General features: G+C 40.5%; 1 protein-coding gene across 5 annotated transcripts in view; it reads right to left on the minus strand.

Annotated features, from left to right (window-relative positions):
* Window positions 1-5,865: 5,865 nt before the first annotated feature.
* ercc6l2 (excision repair cross-complementation group 6-like 2) overlaps window positions 5,866-13,593 on the minus strand; it is a 178,816-nt gene continuing 171,088 nt past the window's right edge. For 3 of the 5 annotated variants that reach the window (XR_011354668.1, XR_011354660.1, XR_011354661.1), the window contains 3 exons: window positions 12,055-12,137; window positions 9,809-9,989; window positions 5,866-5,962 (listed from right to left, as the gene is read on the minus strand). The gene's annotated coding sequence lies outside the window, so the exon portion shown is untranslated. Of the gene's footprint in view, window positions 5,963-9,808; window positions 9,990-11,898; window positions 12,138-13,593 lie in introns of those variants that run through there. The other 2 variants (XR_011354664.1, XR_011354663.1) reach the window with 2 other exon arrangements.

Below are 13,593 nucleotides of genomic sequence, written 5' to 3' on the forward strand. Positions count from 1 at the left end.
CTAATCCAAATTTCTCCATTGTCTTGAATGGGAAATCCTGTTCAAGTCGATCAAAAGCTTTTTCAGTGTCTAAAGCTACCGCCATGCTTGGGTCTGCGTTTGTCTTAGCTAAATATAATGTGGTTAACAATCTGCAAATATGGTCCGAAGATGGTCTATTTTTGATAAATCCAGTTTGTTTGCAATTACTCAATTTTGGTAAATATTGAGATATTTATTAGCCAATGCCGTAGCAATTACTTTGTAATCCACATTTAATAATGCTATTGGTCTATAAAATACTGGTTCAAGTGGGTCTTTATTCTTTTTAAGTATCAATGTTATAATTGCCATTGAGAAAGAATCTGGGATGGTATGGGTCTCCTCAGCCTGAATCAGTATCCTCATAAAAATAACTTATTTTTAAATTCTTTATAAAATTCAGGGGGAAACCATCATCTCCTGGTGAATTAACAGATGATGCAAAAAACTGAAATGTGTCATTTTAAATCATACTGTCTAAGCATAAATTTGATAAGCCTTGTTGATCAATTAGAATGCCCAAATTCGATTCACATCTCTCCCGAGATCTATTGTGACAGAATATATATATTTTCGGGAGATAAATTAGGAAAGGTTTGTTAGAGTAGGTTACATACAAACACTTTAAAACAGATCTTATTTGAAATACTGGAGCTCTGCTAATGCTAGTCATATTGGCCCCACATCTTTTGGAAGAGCTTTGGAGAGTGCTCAAGAGATTTCACTAATGGATTGTTGTTTACAAAAGGCACAGATGAAAGATCTTGTTGGAGCTGCAGATTGTTTGGAGATGTTCTAAGAGGGTCATGTGATTTTGCAAGCAGAGAGAGTCAAACAGGCTTTCTCTCGGGGAGAGAGAGAGAGAGAGAGAGAGAGAGAGAGACACCTGCTGGTCCTGTGGAGCAGCAGCTGTCCCTTAACAAGGTCCCACCTTGTCTCGTGGAGCCCGGGACAGGCAGGGAATAAAAGCCACGTAAAGCTTCAATATACCAGTCTTTGGTTGACTAACCTAGTGTGTGATTGTTTTTTTCTCAGTAGCTCTATCATAGTAGCCGCTACAATTGGTGACCCCGACTGCAAAATTCAACTGAAACTTGAATCTCCAGTCATAATTGATGCAGCTACAGCCACAGCAGCAGCTGCCACCATGGCAGCAATTAACGCAGTGGGACTTCACTTGCCTCCTTTTTGTACCCAACAACCTTGGGTTTGCCTTCTTCAGGCTGAAACCAAGTTTCGGCTATTGGGGTGTAACAGAGGAGGACTCAAAATTCTGGCATGTCGTGGGCACCTTAGATGCCACCACTGCAGCTCAGGTAAACAAATTCATTGCCAATCCTCCAGCAGAGAACCAGTACACCAGGTTCCGCCAGTTTCTCCGGGAGAAACTGGAGTTGACATGAACGTGGCATGAGACTTTTGAATATGGAAGGTCTAGGTGATAGGAATCCATTGGATCTAATGAATGAAATGCTAGCATTGGCAGATGGTCATTCTCATTTTTTGAAACCATATTCCTATCGAAGCTGCCAGCCTGTGTTGCCCTACCCATTGCTAACAAGGATTTCAGCCATCCTCATGACATAGCATGAGAGGCTCACTGGCTGTATTGTACTCCTACCCAGGAATCTGCTCAAATACAGCCTGTTTTGGCAGTAGGTACACCTCCCACACCCTACGAGCCTCCTGACTCCATGGTGCAGTCAAAAAAGGAGGAACTTGTCGATGTGCGTCCAGAATTGTGCTTTTATCATCCGTGTTGGGGAAAAAAATGCCCGTAAATGTGTCCAACCATTAACCTATCACAAGAAAAAGGTGGAAAACACCAAGAGCCAGCTGCCTGTAGTGGCCTCGGCAACTGGTGCAAATATAGGCCTTTTATTCCTTCAAGATGACAAAGATAAACGCAAGTTTCTTGTGGATACTGGTGCTGAGGTCAGTTTACTCCCACCAACCTATTTTGAAAGGACACATTAGCAGCAACACTTGGCCCTTTGAGCGGCAAATGGAATGCGACGAATCACCATTCGTGTAGGAGGAACCACATTCCATTGGAATTGTGTCTTGGCTTCTGTCGCTCAGCCCATACTGGGTGCTGACTTTCTCCGGTCCCATGACTTGCTAGTGGATGTGAAATGGAGCAAATTGGTTCATACCACCACCTTTCAAACATACCCATTGGTATGCAGCAAAGGGAGAATTTCCCAGCTTGGAGTGCATACGCTGGACAAGAATACCTATACTGCCCTGCTCAATGAGTTTCCTCACATTCTCACTCAATTTCAATGCCTCCAAAACAGCCCATGGTGTGTCTCATTACATAGACACCTCAGGACCACCTATTCAGGCCAAGGCTCATCGTCTTCCCCCAAATAAACTGATATAGGCAAAAGCAGAATTTATGGCAATGGAGGAGTTGGGTATCATTCGATACTCCAACAGTCCTTGGGCATCGCCATTACACATGGTACCCAAGTGTATGGAGACCCTGCAGTGATTACTATAGGCTTAATGATGTCACTACATCCAACAGATACCCATTTCCTCATAGACAAGATTTATCGCCCATCTACATCATTGCTGCATATTCTCCAAGGTTGATCTGGTAAAGGGATATAATCAGATACCGATTCATGAGGACGACATTCCAAAAACGACAATTATTACCCCGATCAGACTTTTTGAATTTCTTAGAATGCCGTTTGGATTAAAGAACACCGTGCAAACTTTCCAGCGGCTTATGGACACTCTAGGCAGGGATTTGGACTTTGCATACATTTACTTGGACGACATCCTTGTCGCAAGTCGAAATGAACAAGATCATCACCTGCATTTGCGCCGCCTTTTCCAACTTTGGTCTAACAATCAACCCCAACAAATGTCAATTTGGCAGATCAACCATGGAGTTCTTAGGGCACAATATCACAGCAGACGGCATATTCCCATTATCAAACAAGGTAGATCCCGTGCGTACCTTTTCCAAACCTACCACCGTCAAAGTTCAACAGAAGTTTTTGGGAATGATAAACTTTTATCACAGGTTTATTCCCAGAGCTGCTGACATCCTGCAACCACTGTTTAACATTGTCTCCACCTAACACAAGAACATTATCTGGACCTCAGAGGCGGAGGTCGCGTTTATGTCCGCAAAGAAGCATTGGCCAAAGCAGCAATGCTTACACATCCCAACCCTGAAGCTACTTTGACACTTAGCACTGACGCCTTAGGTACAGCTGTGGGTGCAGTTCTTGAACAGTGCATCAATGGCCACTATCAATCCCTTGCCTTCTTCAGTCGCCATTTAAACCAGCAGAAGTAAAATATAGCACCTTTGATCGGGAACTGTTGATATTATATCTAGCCACACGGCACTTCCATTTTTTCTTGGAAGGTCGACATTTCACTGCATTTACAGATCATAAACCACTCATTTTTGCCTTTAGCAAAATGACAGATCCATGATCGGCAAGACAGCAACACCATTTGTCCTACATTTCAGAATTCACTATGGACATATGCCACATTTCAGGAAAAGACAATCTAGTCGCGGATATGCTGTCTAGACCAAGTGTGTACCATATTCAAGGTGGAATCAACATTCCTGAACTGGCTGCGGTGCAGGCCATGGATCCTGATATACAGGCATACAGTATAGCCATTACTGAACTAGACATTCAGCAGGTGGTACTGCAGCACAGTGTACCAGAACTCCTTTGTGACATATCATTAGGCTATCCTAGACCATTGGTCCAATTGTCATGGAGGCGATGTCTTTTTGACGGCATTCACAGTTTGTCACATCCATCCATCAGGACATCAGTCAAGATCATGTCAAATAAGTACATATGGTATGGACTGAAGAAAGACGTCGCTCAATGGGCATGAACATGCATCTCCTGACAGTCTGCAAAGACTCAGTGCCACACCAAGACACCCCTTCAGCCTTTCCCGACAGTACGCAGGAGGTTCGAGCACATACACGTGGACCTAGTTGGACCATTACCAGTGTCACAGGGCATGAAGTATATTCTAACAATGGTAGACCACTTCATGAGCTGGCCAGAGGCCATCCCATTACCAGCCAGTGATACTGAAACATGAGCTAGAGCATTCATCCTGAATTGGATCGCTACATTCGGTGTGCCTACGCACATAACTTCAGCACAGTTTACTTCAGCATTATGGTCTACCTTTGCACATTTTTGTGGTACACAACTACAACACACCATGGCATACCATCTGCAGTCCAATGGCCTGGTGGAGTGTTTCCAGCGACAGCTTAAATCTGAACTTAAAGCCTGACTCACCGGCCCCAACTGGGTCGATGAGCTACCATGAGTTCTGCTAGGGGTACGCACGGCTCCAAAAGAAGACTTGTCTGCATCATCTGTAGAGTTGGTGTATGGGGCGGCCCTTACAGTTCCGGGAGATGTTCATTTCGCAGCCAACTCTGACCTGGATGTCCTTCAACAACTCTGCAGTGGTATTGCTAACAGCAAGCCGACTTCTACCAACTGGCATGGCAACCCTAAACAACAAGTGTCCCCATCACTCCTGAATGCTGACTTTGTATTCGTTCGTAGGCAGGTCCCAGGGGCACTGTTACAAAATCCATATGAAGGACCATTCCACATCATTAAGAGAGATGGAGTTGTGTATACCTTGGACATTGGGGGACATTCACAACTATTCAGCATAGACAAACTTAAGCCTGCCCATACAGACCCTACTACACCCATTCAGTGCCCTCAGCCCAGACGATGTGGGCATCCGCCTAAGACGTGCGTGTCTGGCATTTTAATTTATGGTGACGATTTGGGGGGGGGGGGGGTGATGTAGTGGTTGTGTAGCGGGCCGAGCGGGTGCTTAGCACGGTAATGCAAACTGCCACCGTCAGTGCAGTGCATGGACTTACCAAAGGGCTGGCATGCTAACAGTACTGAGTGCTGAGGGACGGCATGTTGATCAGCTGGGTCCCCTACTGAAAGGTACGGCACATTAACAAGTCTCAATTTAAACCTGTTGGTCCCGTGGACCAGCGGCTGTCTCTTAACAAGGTCCCACCTTGTCTCGTGGAGCTCGGGACAGGCAGGGAATAAAAGGCTTCAATAAACCAATCTTTGGTTGACTAACCTAGTGTGTGATATATATTGTATTTTATATCAGTATATGTTCTTTTCTTAATAATTAAATAAAATATAATTTAAAAATGTAATTCCCAGAGTGAAGAAAGAGTATATTTGTCTATTCTCAGGACCTTCTCCTACATTCCTTCTTGGTTAACACCAGAAAATATTCTTGAGTGTAATAGGAAGGGATCTTTTCCCCACCATTAGACTTTCCTGGCATTACTGATTAATTTAATTTCCCTGCCAAAATTGACAGAAAGTCCAGACTGTACTGAAGATTGAATGTCCACTAAGTGAGATTTATTTTAAATTCCCCACTGAGTATCTCATACTCAAGAGTGCTGCCGTTTGCAGGCTATACTCTGAGCGACTATTCAATTAAAAACAAAATGGCCAAAATAATCAAACTCAACTTTTGAAGTTAACACAGTTCCTGGCAAAATCTGAGGAATGTCGTGTGTAAAATGACTGAACTTGGATAAGTATCGCGACTGTTCCAAAAACTACAATTTATAAGTCTTAAAGTTGTCTGTTACTTTTATGTTGGCTAGTAATTAATATCAATTTGAGATTTGTTGCTGTATTTGGATTAGTCTTTTTTCTAATTTTTATTCAGCCTTGTATTAATGTTCTTGTTGAAATATAAAGCAGATTCACAGGGGCGAGCAGTAGAGTATGACTGAGATAAGCTTTATTGCCAGGTTTTTAGCTTCTTTATTGCACCCCACACCCAGACTAAAGGCTTCAGTTTCCATTCTTCATTCACTTTAACCTTGACTGGTGGAGTTTTACTGGCAGCTGTTTAGACATTTCTGTTGAAAACAGATGTAAACTACATTCACAATAATGGATAACTAACAGAGTAAACTCAAGCCAGCAACATAGCTAAGAGTGCCTTATGATGTAACGACCTGGTCAATGAAGCTTGAGAATTTTATTCATAACTTCTAATTTTTTATTACAGCTTGGAGTCTCTCACATCTATTACTCTTAATACTAGTTTGCCAAATAACCAGTGCAAAGTTTACCTTTGCAGCTCATACCCCTTTTTCTCATTGTTTAATAATATTCTACAGCTAGATAATCAATTTTCACACTCTGCAGTTTTGTGAGAATCTGAAAATAGCTTTTGAAATGTAACAACTAGTGCTTCAGTCACAGTATAAATGCTATATCCAGTACTTTATTATTAGCATGCACTGTACCCATGTTGTAATTCTTTTCTGGTTCATAATCCATACTTAAAAAGTCCCAATGTGGCACTTTATCGTAATGAAAAGAAAACTAACTCCGTACCTCCAGGAAAGATTATAGAACAGCAGCAGAAAAAATTAGCTCATTATTTCTCCACCTGTAAGATTTAAGTGTGAACCTGATACCAAATGATGTTTTGAGAGGGGATACTGTTTGCAGTTTGGACTGAGGCACGTTAGAACATAACATCGCAGTACAGGTCCTTCAGCCCATGATGTTGTGCCGACTTATATATACCTAAAAAATTGAAACCTTCCCTACTTCCCACTATTTTTCTTTCATCTATGTGCCTGTCTAGGAATCTCTGAAATGCCCCTATTATTCTAGCCTCCACCACTATCCATGGCAATGCATTCCAGGCACCCACAACTATCTGTGTGAAAACTTGCCCCTGATGTCTCCCCTAAACCTTTCCATCACTTTGTACAGATGTTCTCTGGCATTTGTTACACCCTCATAAGACTTATTTTCCAATCCAAGCAACATCCTGGTAAATCTCTTCTGCACCCCCTCTATAGCTTCCACATCCTTCCTGTAATGTGGTGACCAGAACTGAACTCAATATTCTTAGTGTGGTCTCAACAGAGTCTTATAGAGCTGCAACATCACCTCACAACTCCTGAACTCAATCCCCCAACTAATGAAACCCATCATACCGAAGGACTTCTTAACTATCCTATCAACCTTGAGAGATCTATGGAGTGGATTTTAAATACAAATTTAACATGTTGTATTTTGTCTGGTACTGGTTATTTCTAATACCAATTGACTGAAATGCAAAAAACGAATGTCCTTCACTTTAATGGGCTACAAATAAAATCAAACTCTGAAAAAAATAAACCTGTTTTCAAAATTGAGAGCAAAATAACTGCCACGTAAGGAGACAAAGAATGAAACATGCGAAAATACAGAGCTGATGACCTGATCAGATACTCCTTCATTGTAATCAAAGAGTCTCTGTGCTCAGTTTTGTTCAATTAAAAAATAATTGTCCAGCTTGTATTCTTTTTAAGAGCAGCTCAATGTTCAGACATTGACATCTCCCAAATGATGGAGAATATTTGCTTGTTCTCCATTTTCTTTTAAACTTTATTCAGTCTTAGTTAGCTTCAGTTTTGGTTTGCTTCTACCTTGCAGAATGATAGGTCTAGTTCAGATGTTGTACAGTGTTGCATGAACACTGGGCTGTAAAATTGTCTTTTGCTATTGCTGATGTTAACTGTACTCAGAACTGCTATACCCTGAGTTTTAGCTGGACTGCAGTGTTCCATTCATGCAATAATTGGCAATATGAGAAATTCTGTAAATTAAGAGGGTGCTTTTGGTTGTAGAGCTACCAGCAGGTATGGTTTGATAAATTTTGACTGCTTTAATTTACCAAGAAACTAACAAAGTCAATATGGTCGTGAGCAGATGGTTTTGTCTTAAAATAACAGAGCTATTAAAAATGGACTTACTCATGGATGATGGAATGGTCTGGATCATAAACTTTTATTTCTGATGATAAACTTATTTTCACTCAAGTTAACCATATCCCAATTTATATTAAGGGGTTAATGGCATTGCAGTTTATTTTATACACCATGGGATTAAATTGTAAAAGTAATCTATCGTTAAATCCAATTGGGATTCCATGGCCCCGATAGTGCTTAAAGCAACTTTTGATTGCACAATTCCAAGCATGTAGGATGTGCTTGTATGAAGAAGGCAGAACTGTGTATATTCAAGAGGGAAATGTTTATGTGTATTTTGGTCCGTATGTGTGAAAAACAAATAGAAGGCAGAACTCACAATGAACAGCTGCATATGTACATATGATCCACAGAAAGTGTGGGGCATACCTATTAAATTGTTAAGTGCTTTATAAAACATTTATATAGTCATTTACATCTGTCAATCCAAGGGAATCATGTCACCAGCCAAACGAGAATGAGAAATCTACAGAAAATGGAATCAACAGTTCCCTCAACTGGGGATCAGCTCTGAGTCAGATAAAGAATGAAAAACTGGATAAAGTAAAGGCGTTTTGGAACTGTAACCCTGCAGAAGTCACAGTACAAAAGTAGTGCGTTCCTATCAAACCTTTGGTAAGCTGAAATGGTGTAAAGCGAAGACCCATTCACTACTACTGAAGGCCATTTTCGTAAATGCGAAAACCCATTCAAATTTATTTCAGATAGCGAACACAGGTTTCTTCGTAAAAAGTGAATTTACATAAAGCGCATATTCATAAAGCAGGGTAGATCTGTATTTAGAAGAGAAGAAGGTAGTAAGTTGGAAAGATTGTCCATGTATGTGTACGTTTCTCTGCATGCGCATCAATGCATGTAATTGAGTCGGTGCGCCTATGTCTGTGTGTGTGTGTGTATATCCATTAACTGGCTATGTATGTGCGTGCGTGCATGCATGCTGTGTACATGGGAACTTGAAAACAGTAAGACAAATAAAGAGTTAATTTCTTATGCTCCTTTGCTAATGCCTAGATGGATGTAGCTTATGATGGATTTGCACTTATGGAAAATGTAAACAGTATTATAATGATATTTCCATATTTCTATTACAGCTTTTTTTAGTCATACTATTGAAGCAATGTTTGAAGTGATATGGAAACTAAAATGCAAGACGACATAACACTCCTTTTGGAAGCAATATTAATGCCAAAAAATGTGAGGTGTGGCTTCTTTCAACAGTCTTTGATATTCTGTGAAAGCAAAATTCCACAGCTCACTGGGGAGTAAAGCAATTCATAATCAACTGTTAAAAATACTTTTACTTAATGTTTATTGAAATTGGAACATGTCATAAAAGAGATGTGAACAAGATATCAAATAAATGTTTGTATGTTATGAACAATAAAAAAATAAGTGTATGAATAGTATTTACATTTTGCATGCATTTTGGTGACTTGTGTGTTCTTCTGTTTCAATCCATGGAAAAGGATTCCTTTGAGTCTGGTAATTTAATATAAGTACTACTTTTAAAGATATTATTAAAAGGGGAAGCCTTTACAATTCATAAACGGCTTCATATACAACCTGGTGTTTGCCGTGAGAATTATAATTTTTTTGGCAATCTGTCTATTGATTTAGTGTTTTTTTAAAAGAATTAAAAAGTGAACCTTTATGTTTTCCATCTATTTCTTACAATTTTTCCCTTCCTTTGCTTTTTTTTTCAAGTCATGATGTAAATTTGTTGGCTCTTTCCTTTCCACCCATTTTCTCCCTTTTTCCTTTCCTGAGTGCAGTTTCACTCAGAGATACTGGGAACAAATATCATTCAATACCTTGCATTGGCAATCACTTTTCACTTGCTGGAGCATGTCAGGTTGGCAAGTTTGTCAGTGGTGAGGGTCATTGTTCCCCTTCTTAGCCCACTCATAGAGAGTATTGATAATGTTCACTTACCAATCCAGATCTGTGATTCACTAACTTGGAGGAAAGTGAACACTAGCCTTTTCTGGTCTAAACCATTCAGTGCTTCAATACTTCAGCACACTCATTCACTACGTGAGCTCAAATGATCATTGGAATAATTTTCCCCCTTGTAGGCAAAGAAGCCATCTTGGACTCTGAATGCATATTGCATCTGTAAAGAGATACAGTGGGCATCATCTTTAATATGTGATAAATCCACCTGGTTAACATAACAGTATTTAGGGAGCTGCATGAACTGTACGGGACCTTCCTTAAACTCACAAAAACCTTTAATGCTATCGAGAGAGAGAGATTATGGATGATCCTTCTCCATTTGGCTGTCCCTGAAAATTCACCATCTGATCAAGAACATTCAAGCCATAATTTTCATGAATGGGTCCACCATAGACCAATCCCAGTCCAGGTTTGGGTAAAGCTTACTCTCAGTGGAGGTAAAGCAAAGTTGTGTCTTCCCAACAATCATTTTTCAATCTTCCTTCCTGTAACACTTCAAGCTTCCCATGAGAATGGAGTTCATCTAAAAGGTGAACAAGTAATTTTGTTGCCTATACTCCAGGACCAAGGTCAGTCACTGACCTACAGAATACAGATGCCACTTGTGTTTGCACACATTGATGCTGAGCTCCAAAACAATACTTGTTCCTCCAACAAAGTATGTGAGAGGATTTGTACCAAGCATCTGGAAGAAAAAAATACTTTGCTAAACTGCTCCCAATGCATGACACGGTCCCTGGCCAACATGAGTAATTTCTCATAATTTAGGAGCCATCAGTTCACCACCACCACCACCTCTAATGGGCCAGTAAAGTCTTTAGTCAACTAAGAAGATTGTTCACTCCCCAAACCATCAAAGCTAGCACCAAGCTTGTGGTCGACTGTGATCCCTGTGCTCTCCTAAACAATAGAGGTATGAACTATCTGAAGCAGGCATGTGAAAGGACTGGAAAGGTGCCACCAATGCTTCCTTTACAAAATCCTCCGATATCCACTGCAGGAAAAGTGAACCAATAACATTGTCCTCTTCCACCCCAAAATTGAGAGTTAATTCAGACAAATAAGCTCAATGGGTGGAACATCATCCACATATATGACACCTGATTCCCAAAACAAGCATTCTTCTTTGAACTTATGTATGATGTGATTTTCATGAAGACAGAGAAAAAACTTTCACAACATTCTCTAAACACCTTAAAAAAAATACAATTTCCTCGCTGTCATAAGGGAATTCTGGGCCTAAAGTGACTTTAAGCTATGATGAAGCTCTTATAAAGGCACTGAGCATTTAGTTTCTCTGCTGAGTGAATGTGGGGGTCAAGGCCAAGATAAACAGTGACAGGAGTGTCCAACAATCCACCTACCTGCACCATCATACTTTACCTGTTCTTCCTGTGGCAGAGAGTGCATATTCTCCAGAGGACTCTTTAGCCACAACATCGCCCTTCTCCTCCAAGAACTGGAGTGGAAATAAGTCACCTTCGACCTCCAGGGAGTGTTTAGGAAGAAATGATACTGCCTCACACTATGAGGGGTATTTTTCTAGGTATGTTGTTTTGAAACAAAACACTTCTCTAGTTCACTAGAATTCACAGGGGAAATAATTGCCTCTTTTGTCTGAATGTTACATATCAAAGCAATTAAAGACTTGCAGAGATATTCTCCATGAAATTCAGCTGCAATATACCTTAGGCCACAAGAACATGAAATTGTTCCTTTGAAAGTTAGAAGAAAGTCAGTTATTACAAATCAAACGTTGTTCTTGACCTGACTTCCAATCCCTCGTCCACCTACAGGTCACTCTGCTTTAAGCCTGAGGCATTGTAAAAGCTGCAGACTACTTCTGTGAAGATCAAAGAGATTGCCAGTGGCATGACTGCTCTATGCTGCATACCTCTGGCCTCTTATTGTACAAGACATATCAAATGTTTGTTTTCGTTTAATTAAGGGACTAAGCAGAGTTTAATTGAATGCCTCATACTGACATTCACTCTCCACTGGGATCTGGACTGTGCAAAGACATGCAGCATCAATGTACGTCATGACATCGAGTGACCCAAGAAAGGTTTAAGATCTCATTATTTATTTATTTATGTGAATTCCGGATTTCCATTCTGAACCCAAGCACTAGCATTTGAAGTTGATGTTTACTGAAGGCCCGTGGTACTACATGCCAGAGCTGAGTGCAGATTAATTAGGTTTTCCAGCTCTTGTAGTTTTACCTTGGTCTGCAACAGAATGAAGCTTCTTTCCAGTTGTTCAATGATTCCTTTGGCTCTCGACTTTCTTTCAATCTGCTGAAAGGCTAAAGCCAACGTTAATTGGTAGTAGTTAAAGAACAGTGGCTTGAAGCAGAAGTGGTCAGACCCGTTCGGTGAGCTGTGGGAAAAGGGTAGATGAGCGTTCGCAAATCCCCCTCTTCGGAAAGAGAGGGGGAAGGGTTTTACTTTTTATGTAGTTTTGATCAAATGCTAATTCCAGTTGAGAAGGGGGATTATAGAGAATGAGAGGTAACTAAGGCCTGGAATTTGAAAAAGCACATTGTACAAAACGAATGGAAGGACAGGGGAAAGCCATCACTTCATTAGCAGGTGCCTTCTTAAGAAGGAGTCATATGTCCAGTAAAATCCTCTAATGAGCAATTTTACCCTGCACAATAAAACACAATCTCCTATGCTTTCTTTTAAATTTTAATTAACTTCCATTGTTGATTGATTTAAAACATGTTACATGATTCAATAGTTATGGTATTTACCCTCCACTAAGTTTTTCTCCTCCCTTCGGTGTGCATTGACATGTGGGGATGTATTCACTTAATGGTGAATGCCTTCCAGTCTTCAAACAAGTGACTGATCTTCATAAGCAAACCTAGTTACTAACAGTTGCCACACTATTCAACTGCAGGAATATGAGCCTAATAATAATGATAATTAAAATAGAAAATGCTGGAAATATAGACTGCATCTGTGACAATTCAGGTCATTTACTTTCCTTAATTTGTTTTAATATAAAGCCACTGACCTGAACCATTGACATGTTCTTCAAAACATCTTGTAATTCTCATCCAGGTGCTGAGCTGGTCAGAGTACCAAATGTAGTCTGGGAACAGTTACAATCATGATCTGAAACTCAGCACCTGATGGAAAGGGGACATCTGCTGACAACTGTGTCATTTATGGGGTTAGTTCTATGGAGTTAAAAGATCCCACCAATGCTATAGGATCAGGCTATCTGTCCAGTGTTTCAGCTGTTGGGAGTCTGTTCTATCCAGTCCAAAGGAAACATGAAAACTGGCGATGCTATGATTGTAGTAAAAACACAGAAATGCTGGAGGAACTCACCAGGTCCCGCAACGTCTGTAGGAGGTCAAATGTCCATAAGCTTGAAAGTGGAAGGGAGGTATCTTTTTACCTCCTATGGATGCTGCGAGACTTGGTGAGTTCTTCCAGCATTTCTGAAATTTAATTTTATCCAGTCCAAATTCAGGAACTGGATTGGAAATGTTCAGAAGGATATGGGCCAAATACAACCTGCTTGGTCAGAATGGATAATTTGGGTCAAAGGGTCTGTTTCCTCTACAACTCATTAACTCATTAAAGGGTTTTACTCCTTTCTTAGATAATTCTAGACATCAAGAGATATTTGCTTTCTTTAAGTGATGATGTGTTAAGGCATTGGTGTGTCTTCTTCATAACTGCCTCAATGTGCAGGCCCCAGGAGAGGCCCTCCTATGTGTGGACACTCAGGATTTTAAAGCTACT

The sequence above is a fragment of the Narcine bancroftii genome, chromosome 1 (assembly GCF_036971445.1).
Source record: "Narcine bancroftii isolate sNarBan1 chromosome 1, sNarBan1.hap1, whole genome shotgun sequence".
Taxonomy (NCBI): domain Eukaryota; kingdom Metazoa; phylum Chordata; class Chondrichthyes; order Torpediniformes; family Narcinidae; genus Narcine; species Narcine bancroftii.